Source organism: Macrosteles quadrilineatus, unplaced genomic scaffold (assembly GCF_028750875.1).
Source record: "Macrosteles quadrilineatus isolate MER2022 unplaced genomic scaffold, UCM_ALF_1.0 Scaffold_12__1_contigs__length_5162894, whole genome shotgun sequence".
Taxonomy (NCBI): domain Eukaryota; kingdom Metazoa; phylum Arthropoda; class Insecta; order Hemiptera; family Cicadellidae; genus Macrosteles; species Macrosteles quadrilineatus.
Window position 1 is genome coordinate 1,427,751 of NW_026542605.1, and position 16,225 is coordinate 1,443,975.

The window sequence follows — 16,225 nt, forward strand, 5'->3', positions numbered from 1 at the left end:
ATTGTTGACATATAACAACATTGGGTCGTATAACTATACGTTTTATTGTATAATTTTAAGTTTATAACTGATAGCGTTGTAAAACATCATTTTCGACGTATAACAGCATCTTGATCTAATAGCTATATGATTAGTTGTAGAGCTATACGTGTTGTCGTAACTACACATATTGCCGAGTTACTACGTTGGTTACGACGCCGCGTACAGCGTACTACGAGTTGTAGTTATATGACATACGACAGCCACTATGACGCATCGTTTTCAGATACTCCTGGACTTGCGCATTGTCAAGTTTCCTGACAAAAGGAAAGTGGATTTATTCGGTTCGGAATTAAATCGCAGGCTAAATTTATCAGTTTATAACGTAAAACTAATTTTGAGTACCGTAACAAATATTTTCTATGACATTTTATGGATGGGATTTTATTTTGGTCTGTTACAATAAAATGTGTATAGGCCTACTTTATAATTGATCATACCAAATACGTATATGATTTGACAAAAAAATGTCTGGATATACCGTTAACGAATTTGTCAAATCGGTGTAAATATTTTATCATTGAGATAGTAAGGACTTTATACTAAAAAACAAAACATGAAATGTTTCCAACGTTCTTAAAAGTTAAGCCTTGTAACATTGTGACCAACATTGACTTGAAAAATATTTAACAGTGGTATTGGTATAATTTTGAGTATTGTCAGTTAATTTAACGTTATTACTTTAGTTTTGCGATCTTTCAAAAATACGTGTTAACTCCTTGAGTTATTATAAATATTATATTTAGGAAATCATGTGTGACATTTTCACAAATATAAAAGTTGTCTAATCCAATCCCAGACTCAAATATAATACTTTATTCCAAAGCTAAGACAACCGTATTATCCTCATATATCTCTGTTCAAATACAAATTTTTCTACGCATTTCCCGCTAAATCCTTCCACACATCTCACAAGACACTTACAGGAGCAGATGAAGGTGGACAAAGGTAGCTCCAATATCACAATATCACACGTCACTATCACACGCACACCGCGAAGTCTCCACCAATGCTACAACACATACTGAGCTCCTCGCGGTGAGAGCTCCGGAGCGCGAGTGTGGAAGCTGAAGCTCGGTCGGTGGCGCGCCCCCTCCCCCTCGTCATCTCCCCCCGCCCCCCCGCCCCATACCAGCTGACCGGACTAATTAAATCGGGCCTGATAATGCATGATAACTGACACTTTGCTACCTGCTGCAGCACCGCAACGTGTGTGAAAACAAAACAATGGGAATAGGTTCGACATCTTCGCTTCGTTGGGGATGGAAAGAGTGATAGAATATCGTATGAGTGTGGATGAGTTTGTTGAGCATTTACATAGTATAGCTGCTGGAAAAGATGTATGAGATATTGTTTTTATTATACTAAGGGGAGCAATGTTTAAAGGAGATGTTTATATCGATATATTTAAGCTGTAAAAGTATTGCTTTGGCGTGGTTATTCGAATATAACTTTAAATCTATTGTTACACTTGATTCTTATTCAAAGTAAACAATTCATGATACTACTGTAGTACTAATAAGAATATCAAGAATTCTTAATTGGTTTCAACATGCTACTTGATGTGTAACATGTTTGTATGAATAATCAAACAATAGGCATAATTATTATTTTTTCAATGGAAGTATATTGTTATGACGCTAGAAGTATTGCAAATTTCAAACATTTTAGTTGAAAAGTCTTAAATGTATATTTTAACTGTAACAAAAAAAAATTTCAAATCATTTGAAGCTACCACAAACATTTTGAAAACACAAAAAACTGTAAAATCCTGTAATATAGTAATGGTATTTTACTGTACAATTTTTATATGGAAATTTCATTTTGTGAGTCAATGACTAAACCACTCATTGTGAATTAATCGCAAAGAGTCAACTACACATGTTGACGTATTATATATTGCTGACTCAATCTTTTTCCTGCATTGAGTAGTAGAGCCACATTATAGTTTATTCTGCAAACAAAGAAACCTAAACCAAACCAACAAAACGATTCCCGCACGAACAACCGAGGGAAATACAAGACTAATAAAATAATAACAGGTATTAGTGTGGCGGCGGGGAGACGCCATCGACTTTTACGAAACTGCGGAATTCCGCTAACGGCAAAATTACAAACCCCGTCCTACACCCACAAGCGTCCCAGCGTCCCAAGTGATTTTTAAACCAAATTGCCAGTTTATATGAGCTCGAGGACCCAGTTTTGAGTCAATACAATAATTAGCGGCTCCATTAGGACCTTCCCTGAGGCACGGCGGGCGCCGACCCTTGATATATGGCACACCCACCCTTCGCTATTATCACTTCTTAAAGAGGACACCCGCCAAATCGGTCCACTTTTGGCGGCTTTTTAGCCGACCTATTAGCTTCGGGCAAAATGGTTACGGATAGTTAAGAAACTAAGTTTAAAATGTGAGACTATTGCTTTTGGTACCAAAAATTGTATTGAATAATAAAGTCTGGGACATTCCTGATTAAAAAGTTGATAAAACTAATACAGCTTGTTGTAACCCACATTGTACGATATATAGGTCATTCTATCTCTAAAATAGAACAATACTTCTCCCAAATAATCTTTATAAAGAACGTCCTTCATTCAACAATTCATTACATCTTATAATTATTGTGTTTATTCTTACATTTCCTATTGTTATGAAAATGCATCAGAGTTTGAACACAGGAAGCTGCATATCATGCAGACCTTAGCCTCCGGCCGTGAACCAGATGCTGTTGGCCAACAAATGCATCTTGTCATAGCCTCGCTAAGTGGACAGTTTGATGCATTTGTTTGGTCCACTTCATCTTCGGTGATCGGCGCAGTGGCCGTGATGCAACGACATTGCCCTAGCAACTAAACTGTTGTTTATTGCTGTGTCAAATATAAATAATTTAACATTAAATATTCTTCTTTGTCGTGATTTGTCTAACTTGCCAAACCGTTTAATTGTATTTAGTTTTTTTATGTTTACTTACCAAAAGGTGAAGGGATGGATTTATTTCGTGTTCGTGATCATGTGAGTCCTCCAGTTGCAACTCGTCTGCGTTGCTCTGGAAGTTCAAAATAACTTATTTATTTGTAAACCTAGGCTAAATTAACTTTACTATCTCAAATAACAATGGTTTTCGCTTTAACTGAATTACTGATAAAAAAAGTAGTACACATTTTGTCGTAAGTGATTAATTATTCCACTATATTTGAGTAACTAATGACGCAAATTGTATACAGGGTGATTTGTACTCAGTGTGACAAAATTTTTTTGATGTAAGTACAAAGTAAATGAAGTGTGATGATGCGTATCAAATGTTCCAAGTCTCAAAATTAGCGTCCCAAAAAATTATTTTATGTTTTAAAAAAAATAGCCATACTTTTAAACTTAATACAGCGATTTCTCAATTACCTGTATATGGTTTTGAGTAGATAATGTCATTTTCGTGTTCTACGTTAAATTTTGGACAAGAATAATGGAAAATGACGGAGGATCAGTTGTAAAAACTCCATGGTAAATAGATTCTAAGATAAAAATTAAGATATTTTATAAAAATTTTAAAAACAATGGTCCATTGCATTTTTCACACCCTGTATACAAGAAAGTGTCGGAATATGTTAAAAACTGCGCCATTTTATAAGCTTTCCAACCATATGCTCTACTATTGAGGTTTAGATATTTTTTTGCTTGTTTTAGTGGTTTGAATACCAGAAAACAAGGAACTTTTTTACTGTTTTTACTGTTCAAGCTAAATCAAAAATACATCTTTTGCTTAATACATGCTGACTTTCTATGTTTTAAATGTTAAAGACACAATGCTTTGTAGTCTTCAAACCATTAAAGCGTACATAAGCAGACATAAACCTCAATAGTGTAGCATATCGTTGGAAAGCTTATAAAATGGCGCAGTTTTTAACATATTCCGACACGAAAGTGTCATGTGTGTATTCAATACACAACTGTATTCACTGTGTATTCAATACACAAGTGTGTGTATTCAAGAAATTGAATACAGGGTGTGAAAAATGCAATAGACAATTGTTTTTCAAATTTTTATCAAATATCTTAATTTTCATTTTTGAATCTATTTACCATGGAGTTTTTACAACTGATCCTCCGTCATTTTCCATTATTCTTGATCAAAATTTAATGTAGAACACGAAAATGGCATTATCTACTCAAATCCAATACAGGTAATTGAGAAATCGCTGTATTAAGTTTAAAAACATGGTTATTTTTGAAAAACATAAAATAATTTTTTGGGAAGCTAGTTTTTAGACTTGGAACATTTTATGTGCATCATCACACTTCATTTACTTTGTACTTGCACCAAAAAAATTTTGTCACACTGAGTACAAATCACCCTGTATGTAAATTTTACATGTAGTCGTAGGTCAACATATTTTTTTTTTACTTTATACGTTATCTGTTAGAAAAATTGTCTGAGATAAAAGTCTTAAAAGCGAATACAAATATAGATGAAGATATTTTACTTACCTTATAAGCTTCAGAATAGTTCAAGATGTGGATTTCAACTTTGTAGAATCAAAGATTCTGAAACAAAAAAATAACATTTATTGGATAGTAAAAAAGTTATTGTTATTAATTATTATTAGTTATTATTAGTTAGTTATTGTTATTGTTATTCACTAATATTGATGGAATGATACAACAAAACTTATATCATACAAAATATAATTGGCAAAATAAATTTTGACGTAAACTCTAAACTCAAATCTTATCAAAAATAATTTAGAGTGACGACGTTGGTGAATGCCATTTATATAAATTTCAAATTAATAAAATATTAATATTCAATTGGTGTTTGGATTTAAAAATGTAAAGTAGTATCATTGACTATTGGATGATAGTCAAAGGTAGTAGGTATTTTCTGCGAACTCCCCATCTAGTGAATAAAGCAATTTTACAATTTAGTATCGCAATTGAATCCCAGTTCCAATATCAATTAAAGAAATTTGTGTTAGATGAATTCACTAGCACATCTTTGATCATAATTGCAGTTTATACAGTATCTCCTGCTAAATATGAATCCGCAAAGTCTACTTTTAAGCAGTTTACAGGCAATGGAAGGTATTTGACAGATTCCCAAGACCTACTAATGGTTACCTCTGGTGCAGGTGTGATGCTTGATCCGGTTATTTAGTATCCGAAGTTCACACGCGATTCGCAGCCCAACTTTCGACGATATTTACAATGTGACTGTTTACACGGTTGGGACTTGTTTTAATTAAAATATATCAGTGCAAGCTCAACAGCTCAACGGTATTTCCTCCGCACTTTACTACCTGGTCGAAAACAGGAAATGTAGAAAAGTTGTAGTCGGTAATTTTTAGAGAACTAGCGTTCCCAGCGGTTCTGTAAGTTATAAGGACTGTTCACACCGGCGTAGCCAGACGTATTAATACTTTTTCGAAATACGTAGCTGACGTAGCTCCTAATGTAATTCATAGGGAGTGTTCACACCGGCATATTAATACGTGAGCTACGGAAGCTACGGCGCTGCCGCTACGCCGGCTAGCTACGCGTAGCTCGCATCGCCGAATACGCGCATGCGCACTAGCACACCGGGCTGTCACCGCCACCCTCCCTCCACCTCATCATTAATTTATAAGTGGTAAATGTTGGACTATAACACAAAAATTCACTATAATTTAAAAAATCATTAAATCGCGTTAATCTATCACATTCAAATTAGACTAGGCCTATAACATAACAATCTTAAGACAACTATGATCAATATAATAATATTCATCATAAGAGCAATTTAGTGTCCACTAAATTTTTTTGTTTATGCTTGCAAATCTCCTTATCAAAAACAATGTCTCTCTTAATATGGTTTATTGTGGTTCATGTGGGCTGACATTTATGAAACATTAATGAATTATTTCTAGACATAGGCCTACTAGACTACGTCTTTTTACAACTTACACCATGGACTATTTTATTATGTAATCCTTATGGATGAGCAAAATTATTGCATGTTTTCTGGTAATTTCTTTTATATCATAATATAGTGCAAATCTTATAGTCTACTACAGGCTATACGGCCTAAAAATTAGAGTGAAATATTTTTGTCAACATTAACACATTAATCAACAGGCTTTTCAGGGTACTAATAAAAGCTGCAATTGAACCGTGGTGATCTTAACTGAAATTCATGAAACACTAATAAAAATAAACAATAAATTAACAAATAGGCTATAAACAAATATGAAATAATATAATAAAACAAAAAAACGACAGCCGGCTCACCGGCTACGTAGCCGTCAGACGTAGCTGCGGTGTGAACAGTGCACTGGCGACGTATTAATACACCGAATACGTCTGCAGACGTCTAGCTACGCCGGTGTGAACAGGCCTATAGTGGTACGGGAATTAAAACGCGCGAGGACAAAACCCTCTTTGTTGTTGAAGGCTTGGAGTGCGCTTAAAACCAGTAGTAGTTCGAAGAAGGATAGCAATAAAAATAAATAGCATAAAGTTAGTTTCGTTTAATATTCTAAATGTACCTTTTGGTAAGTTATAACTCAGATTGAAAATTTTATAACATCTATGAGTTATATTCTAACTAAAATGTACTAAAGATTTAAAAACTACTAATTTGAAAAAGTTGACAAATGTTACTAATATAGTGAAATGTTTTTTTTTTTTTGCTTTTTTAATTTGAACTGGTGTACTGGTGAACTAGTGGTAGAAAAATATCGAACAATACGTCACTTTTCTAACATAAATGTAATACATCAAGGATAATACTTCTTAAATAGTAAAATTGTTATCCAAAGTTAGCCATATAATAACACTCAATAGATTGAGAAACGCCCGATGAGAAGCAGCTCAAAACATGTTGCAGCTAAATAAATAAACACCCGTTACAACTTCCGCACCTTGCTTCAAACGCACGTTCATCAAAAATAATTGAGATTAGCTTTTTGAAAAGCAGAAAATTGAGTTTGTATTGCCGCCTCACGAACTTGTAAATTATCACTTGTTTGCCAATAGCCTATATCGAGTTACTTATCTACTTATCTCTAATTCAATCTTTCAACAACCCATTTACTTCTGTGATCTGATTTCATACCTCAGGAAAAAACTACAAACCGATTAGTAACAATTTTATTTTAAGTCGTTATGTAACGAGTGTGGACCCATTGTGTGGTGTTTGTGATAATAATCACATAATAAATATAATTAGATTTAGAACCACAGACATTTCTCATGAGGGTATGTTTTGTCTCCGAATAATGCAATATAAGTTATGCAATTATGGTATACTGTATTGTTATCCTACAGCAGTTAGCTTCAACTCTTCAGGGTGAGAATATCAGGTTCGATCCCCGTCAGGTCCAAAAATATTGGAGACTGTTACGTTTTTTTTCCACAAAAGCATCTGACGAGAACATAAAATATTTGTAAATGCCATCAGCCTGCGTCACTTCGTGACTCAAAATACATGATATATTTGATATATAGTTGATACGGGTGAAAACTATCAATTATCATCATATCCCTATTATTTTCATTGCGTTCGCGATCTCTTCGAGGCATCTTCAAATTTACAAATGCTAATGAAACATACAATGAAAACACAAAATCTTTTCTTAACAATTTAAGCAAATAACATTACAATATTTTACTTAAATTCCCTAAAATACCAACAAAACATACTATGAAAACAAAAATTCCTTTCACAATACAAAATCCAACGTAAGTCATTTTCTTTTTTACATTTTATACAAAGTAGCATTACATTATTTTACTGGAATTCACTGAAACATCACCAGCTACAGATAACCTCATTTTCGTATGGATGCAAACAAAATTGTATTATGGCCATCTGTTTTGATGTAAACAAATCAAAACTTGAAACAGTCCAGATGATTTACAACAGAATTGAGCAGAAACTATGAAATTTTAAAAGCCTCTAGGACGAAGGGCTTTTACGAGGTATCATCCAAACCCGCAAAAGGCACATCTAGAGGAGCTTTAAATTGATACCCAATATGCCTATAAAAATAAATATTTAGGGGTCGATTTGCTGCACACAAAAATCCAACAAATTCTTTAAACAATATAAGATAGCTGTGTTCGCAAAGGTACATTTGTTATACTTACCCATAAATGAAGTACAATTGACCGTAATACATCCAAATAGTTTTTTATATTTATTATGGGAGACATTTTCATTTTCCAGACCCAGCCACACTTTATGAAAACAAAATAGCTCTTAAAATAATTCATACATATTTGTATTCATTATTTTTTTACATCCAAGGACCCGTCTACTAAAAACCACCCTCTTAAGACTTAGCGTTAAGTAACAATAATCCGGGTACAAACGGTAAACCAGAGATAAAAAAGAGGGTGGACGACGTAAAGACAGCTGAGGACGTCGACAGATGTCTTACACGCGCGATTTGTCCTGAAGATTTATCAGCTGTTATCTTTGTATTGACCAATGTCCATAGGGCGTGACTGGAGACTCCCCAGAACGTAGTAAACTAGAGCTGTTAAGGAGAATGTCTTAGAGGAAGATTCATTCGGTTGTTTCTAAATTTTAGAACTTCAACGGAGCAAAATAAGTAAAATATGTAATTGATGCGCGTTTTAATAAACTTAAATACCTACATCAAAGTATTCTCGAAAATCTGGTTTCAATCAAATGCACCAAATTTAAAGAAAATAAATTATTCTAAATAAAACTAATATACGACGTTGGTGTATGCTATGGAATCGCTTATTTCAAACCAACCATCTAAGTAACAAAAGCTGGGCGAGAATATATATTTTTAATAGTGGCGAAATCTGTGATTGGCTCATTCAACTATAAGTTCTGTTTTAATTTTTTAAAAACCTTCCCGTATAACGTATGTCTTCTTTAGTCAATAGTTCAATGATAATCGAGTAGGGCTGAACGACATATTTTAATTGATCTGTGTATATTATTATTCAATCAAAATACAATTCAACCAGTATATGACAGCGATCCCCGAAGGTACATGAAGAGCAAGGAGTGGGCTGCCACAAGGCGGCGTCTTAGATCCCATCTTCTTTGTGCGCGAGAGACGCGTGTTCCCGGCACGCGGCACGCGCTAGTGTGGGTGTCATCTATTGTCAGCTACTTTCTTACGTTCCCCTCGCCTATTCATCGCGCTCCCTCTCAGATTTCTTAACGGCATTAATTTTTGTGTTGATTTTACATGGCAGGCGGCCAACGGTCGCTGGTAGGCGTGAAATTATACGACATTCCCGGTCAATACAGCTGTCCAGCACTCGCCCGCCGCTGTAATATAGGCTGTGAGGATCTTCGGAAACATCTTTGTGGGCTTAGACGTTATTTTAAATTGTTTACACATGCTTTGTTTTTGTGTCTGACATTAAAATTCTTTATGAGCTCTTGTTCGTAACCAATTATGAACAGGGTTTTAACGGACTTGATGTTTTTTGTGCTTCAGAGTAGAGATGAATTTTTAAATTGGTGAGAATTGTATAGTAATGAAGTAATACATTAAACGCAATCAACAGCAAGTTTTGGCGCTGAATTGGTACAATTTTGAGGATGTATTGAGTACTTGATGCATATATTAGATTATAACCTTACTAAGTTATTATATGATCACTAAACCTACATACATGAGCATACAGTATATCTTTACACAGCCTAAAAAAGTCATCAGTTGGTTGTCAAGTTAAACTTAAAGAGTACTAAGGCAAGCATTTACATAATTATCTATTTAAAGTCATTGTAAGTTAATTTGTTCCACAATACAAATATTTAAACACTTATTTGTCATTTTAATTTAAATCAAAAGAGGTAGTATGTAGTGTAATGCTATGTTTTATACATAATACTGAATTGTAATTTTGTTTTAGTTTATTTGCGGTGAACAAAGATATTTTATTTCTAACGAGTAGAGAAATAATAAAAATGTAAACTTTAATAGCACGACTTTTTAAAAGTATCTTTGATTCCTGGAGTGAATATAATGATCCTTCACTGAGCAAAGCTCGGTTCTCGGAGTCAGTGGCCGTACCCAAGCGCCGCTGACCCCCAAATTACATGCGCAAGTCTAAAGAGGGACCACGTTTGCCCCAGTTTCCTATTCAACGTCATGGGGCTGCGAAGAAAAGGAAATTTACAGACAATGTTTTATTTAACCATTTCGTAATGCTATATCCTTATGGAGCGAGGAACTTTGTTTAGGTTAGTCCCTATTGACGTTATTTCCGATGTGAGACATACGATGGAGTGGTTATCGTACTTTTGACATTAACTTCACAGTAGTTTTATGTCGTTATGGGAATGCAGTGAAGTGTGTTTAGGAGAAGTTCCTAAATTAGGTATTGGATGCATGCTGTGGCGTTCATGCACAACAAACTGAGCAGGGTTATGAGCAAGTGAGTAGGGCGCGAAGAGTGGGTAGTTTTAAAATATTTGTTGTTACTTAATATCACAAAGAAAAGTGGTTCTGCATGTAAAATCAAGGGAGATGACAGGTGGTGTTGTAAAAGAAATCCACGAAATTTTAAATATATTTTTATGAATGTTGGAGTGTGAATGGCTCTGCGTTAGAGTGCAAGCCGACTATCAGGACCCCACCTCAATAAAATTAAAGCGTGCCTTTTAGAAAATTATATTATTAAATCTATAATATTAGTACTCTCCAACTAGATGCCGAATCAGAATGAATATTGGTATACATGGAATAACAGTGTCTTTGGTCTACGTTTCGGATGCCTCTCGGCAATCCTTCTCCAGGGAAAGTTACAATTCAACTTCTTATCAAAGCTACACTTCAACTATCTACAGAAGACTGATATTTAACAATATCCACATTTAACCACTCTTGAACATCGCATATTGTCTGGTAAGGAGGTTAACTCGATAGTTTCACATAACTACGAGAACATGGAACATACATTTAACATTCCCCTCACAGTAAGGGACCACCTCGGTTGCGTCAGAACTTAACTGTTTTATAATCCGTCCACGCCACGATCCATCTCCGTTAATTACCCGACATTTAGCCGTGCCAGAGCCGGCCGGTACATCTCCCTACCTACAAGGGGTGATGGACGGCACAGAGCGGATCCTCCTCCGAAGGAAGGACGACTTTTTCTCCCCGTTAACGGGACGTGTCGCGAATCTTAGTCCTTCGAGCCGCATTTTTCTGCTGGAGAAGGCCTATGACAGTGTAGGTGAAGCCACCTGTCCCCCGCATATGGCAAGACGCGATACCTTTCTGACGCTTTTTACCGTATTCGCCTCAACTAGTCGGGATTTTATTGAGTCCGGGAATGAGTGCGTTAGTTTTTGCCAGAGCATGCATCATTCGCGGACAGGTTTACGGCGGCTAATGGCTAGGATGGATGTGTTGAGGTCGAACGTATGGTGAGCGGAGTTCATTGAAACCGTGTTGAAACATGATTATTAATATACTATTTTCTATCAAAAATAATAGTTTCCCACTACTGTCTCTATGTCTTCGCCCCCTTTAAGTTACAAAGAATTACAAAGAACAAACTATAAAAAAATTCTTATATTCATAAAAAATCATCTGTAGAACGAAAATAATTGTTAAAACCCCATAAAATAATGCATTTTCTCAGCACCAAACTTTAAAAACAATATATTATTTTCGTCACAATCAAACAGATTAACGAGAAACATAGCAAACCTTTCAGAGTTATTGTTATCAGATCGATGCGTGAGAGGGAACGTCAAAGTGATGTAACTGTTTTTGACTTCTCTCATGGCAACCTCAGCTTGATCTCAGATGGGTTGTGTTGTAGGTGTTGTTCTGTCTTATCTATAATCTACTTGTTTATTCCCACTTTCACTTTCCCTTTGATATCAGAATGTTACTGTGTGATCGGTCTCGGGTCCCGTATCGAGATTGACAGTTGAAAAACACGAGTTTCAGGGTTATTATGGGAACTTCTGGGTAATCACAATTATAACTACACTGTGTGTTAATGTTCGTGTGTTGACGATTTTTAGGTTTATCATCTAAGTATAAATGATTCCTTTAACTAATAGTGAAGAATTTGGATACAGTGTATGCGGTAGTGTACACCGGAGTTGCAAAACATCAAAAACGACAAAATACGTTACATTCACACATATTGTCCATTTGTGAGTGCAACCTGAGACGGTTTGCGAGACATTTCCTAAACTCCCCCTGATGTGAACTTAAATCGAGATCGAAATCTTGTGAAGCGGTCAAACATCCGAGCTGATGACAATTGGATTGCACAAAACGCAGTCAGGAGGGGGAGGTCCCAGGTGTCGGGGGGGGGGGGGGGGGACTTTCGCAATGTAGGGTGGCTTTGGGGAGTTGGGCAACAAGACTTTGGCAATTTAAACAGGGTCAGAATCAGACGCTCCCCTATGTGAGAGCTTTTAGCACTTGATTGCGTACATAAACGTGTTTTATACAACAGTTCTACTTCCTACGTAGCTGCATAGACAGGTAGTGTTTAAACCGCGGCTTGAATGTGGATGGAAAGTTACAAGAGTAAACAATAGTGTGCATGGGTGAAATAAACTTCGATATCAATTCGATATTTATTTAGCCTATCTATATTCCATCAAAATGGTCACGAGTAAGCGTGTACTGGCAAATGATGTAAATGGAAAATGAGGTTGACTGTAAAGTTTACAATCTCATAAAATTTCTAAAACTCGAATTTCCATGTCACAATTATGGTACTAACACTGAGGAACGCAAAGCGGTTTGAACAGAGTTTACATCTAGGCATACGTTAGCCAAGCAAATAATTTAAGCTACTGTATAGTGTATACTTCCCGAAACATAAGAAAAAGAGCTAAGAAAATATTAAATCTGTTAAAACTCATAAGGAGTCCAAATCATATTTTTCTGTAAAGTAATCAGCAATATACTACAACCTTGATATACTATTGCTGGTTTCTAATTTTTTTTATTTAAAAAGTGGACTATTTTACACCTTTTTGTAGGGGAGAGGTGTATATTATGGCGATTACGATTTAAAATTGACGTTTTTTTAGATGGCATAATTGTTTTAAAGCCCAATGACTTAAAAGTTATTTGGGTCTACAATTGTCCCCGATATGGATCGAACCAGCGATCTTCAGCCCACCCTGACAAGTTATTAAAAGAGTTGACACTTTTATACTTATACACGGGCGTACATTTAAGATATATTATGACACAAAACCCCATTTTAATTGTTGTTACCTGATGCACTAGAAATGACACCATAAAGGATCACTGGTGAAAAAAAAATCAAAAATACTTTTACCTTAAAATATACATTATCTTAAATCATTTCTAACATAATCAACTATTTCAATAATCAATATTAAATTATTCGCTGCATAAGTGAACCTAATAAATGATCCTCCCACCTGTAGATACAAATGGTTACCGGGCGTTTCATTCATAAATCAGCGATTACAAAAACTCCAATGGAACAATAAGAAATATGTGTAGGTGCCTTATAATGGCTAGGTTGCGTGCCGGACTCGTATTAAAACCAACAGCAATGTTACGCCTGCCTGATTCAGTAGGCCGTGGATACAGTGATATACCGTAGGAGGCAGTGGCGGTGGCTACAATACAATACAACCTGGTGACGAAATATAGACGGCTGTAAATTGTATTTGCCCGTTTCAGGAGTGGTAACAATTTAGGCCCTAACAATGTAGTTAAATTGTGGTCAGCACTTAGTTAAAATTGACAGAATATGTTTTGAACATTTAGTTTTAGACGTAATTATTAATTTATAAAGCATGAAATGGCAGCCAAATAATTCGTAATGAGAACAAATATTGAAATATACGATATGCACGTACTGTAAATTTATATTTTAGTAGTCTACCATATTCATGAATAATACATGGTTGCGGTAAAAAATTTAAACGGTAACATGATCGAAGTGAAAACATTGGGAAAACAACACTAAATACACGCTTGTACATGTTATTGCAAGTTATGTTAAGGAAATCACTTGATTATTTTCCATAATTAATTATTAATTAATTATCTAGATTAATCTTTTGTTTGGATATTAATAGTATTTACAAATGCCGGAATTCACTTGGAGAATATCTCACTGTAATATTTATGAAACGATGTATAGGACACTGGATTACTACTATCTTCATTAAATAGAAACAAATAAGTCATATAAAGACGAAACCCAAACACGGAATTCTTTGTGATGATAAAAATCTAAAATCTGTAATTTCGCCCTATATTCGTATTGATAGCCTATTGTAAAAAAATATTACAGTTAATTTCAAATTCTCTAAGGTACCGTTATTTAATTACCTTGGGTATGTTTTGATCTATATTTTTTTTAATTTGTACAGAAAAATGTGTTTTGAATTTTCTAGGCCAAGCTCGAGCATATCACATCGAAACCCATATAAGTAAGTAGTTAAATACTCAATCAAATTTAAATTAAATTAAAACACAGTTGAAAGTTTCGTAATTTTTAACTCACAATGTGTAATTGATTACATAAAAAATAAAACAACATAGGTAAAAAAAGTTAACACAGTTTTATTAGACCGATAAAGCATATTATAGCCGTAATTAATGATATGAAACAATAATTTAAAACGCATTTCTCATAACTTAACCTCATTAGAGTTTAATTTGTTAATTTTAGACAATTTTTTCAATACTTTAGTAACAGCGAATGTACTTTTATTATTCCTTCACGTGTTTTATTTCCGTGTATTGTACAAAGTTAACTAAAAACATACATAAAACTGAAATTATCAAAGTTTGGGCAGCTACAAAAAAACAACTTCAATTTAATTAAATGGGTTGCTTTGTTAATTCCTACTGAGTTGCAGCTATTAAGTCTAATTTACCTTATCAATCCGTCATTTTACATTATTTATTTACAAGCTATATTAGTTTGCATTGATTAGACTGCTTGCACTACTCTGTTCACAATTTTAATCGAATATAAAATAAATCGATTGTTGTAAGTTATCTATATTCTTTCCCACTCCACAGTATCTGGTTGACAATAGTACTACTATATTCAAATGTATAAGATTAGTATTTTATTAAACTAGATAACCTTCATATCAACCATAGGCATACTCTATGTTATTAAAAAAAAAGTGTATTTTCCTATCTGACACAAATGTGTTATCTCACAATTAGTTGTATTAATTAGGTAAATATAGTAATCATATTTGAACTATATTTGATTTGAGCTATATTTGAATTATAATGACGTTTGCTCAATGTGAAAAAAACTATTACAAATTAAACTAAACAGTTCAATACCAATAAAAAAATTGTAGGCTACATTCATTATATTTTTAAAAAAATCACCGGAATGGACTCACCGCAGATCCCAATAATCACAGTGGCACTATGTAGCACAGCACGGCACTCACGGTCACTGGCACTATGCTGGCACTCACAGACTGACTGACGGTGTAGTACTGACTACTGACTACTGACTAGGGGGGCTGTGCTGTAAGTTGTAAGGGTGCGAAAGAAGGGAGGCACCCTAGGTACACCCCTAACTCCCCAACACCCCTCCATATCTACACCACTACACTACTACCTGCTTACGTGCATTGCGATGCTGGGCAATGGGGATGAATGAAATATGAAGTTACAATAAAAAAATTCCCATGCCAGTAGCTTTATGGTTGAAAGAAATATAAACTGTTTAAAGGAAAGTTGTCTAAACACCTCAAATTCTTCTATGAGACTTATACTATTTTAAAGTATAAGTTTGGTTTAGTTTTTATACTGTAATGTATAGCTGGAGGTACCAAATGTGGTATTTTAAATTATTATTTCTTATTTTCATACATCTCTTTTTAGGTTAATATATGATAATTTACAAAAACCATATATCCGGTGGATACAAAATATGGAATTAAATATTTGTCAGTCTATAAACAAAAATTATTAAGCTGTACCAAATGTTATTGGGAACAATATCTCCAGTTATTTTATATAATTTACCTGATTCAAACTGACATTTAGAATCACCATGAATATGATTGGAAGTTGTAGGCAGCTATAGAGTAATTATGTTAGCACATATAAAACATCTGGCTTTTATAAAACAGTGTTTCAAAGAGTTGTTTAGCCTCCGGATTAATGTATTATACTTACACATGCTTACGATATTTGCATATAGTAATCCTTTGTTGCT

At 34.5% G+C, this 16,225-nt stretch overlaps 1 protein-coding gene across 2 annotated transcripts in view; it reads right to left on the reverse strand.

Moving 5' to 3' along the window:
• Positions 1–15,484, reverse strand: part of LOC129004906 (E3 SUMO-protein ligase EGR2-like) — a 38,444-nt gene extending 22,960 nt beyond the window's left edge. The window contains exons 1-3 of one of the 2 annotated variants that reach the window (XM_054433608.1): positions 15,399–15,484; positions 4,523–4,579; positions 3,012–3,086 (exon numbers count right to left, since the gene is read on the reverse strand). The gene's annotated coding sequence lies outside the window, so the exon portion shown is untranslated. Of the gene's footprint in view, positions 1–963; positions 1,077–3,011; positions 3,087–4,522; positions 4,580–15,398 lie in introns of those variants that run through there. The other variant, XM_054433607.1, reaches the window with a different exon arrangement.
• Positions 15,485–16,225: the final 741 nt, after the last annotated feature.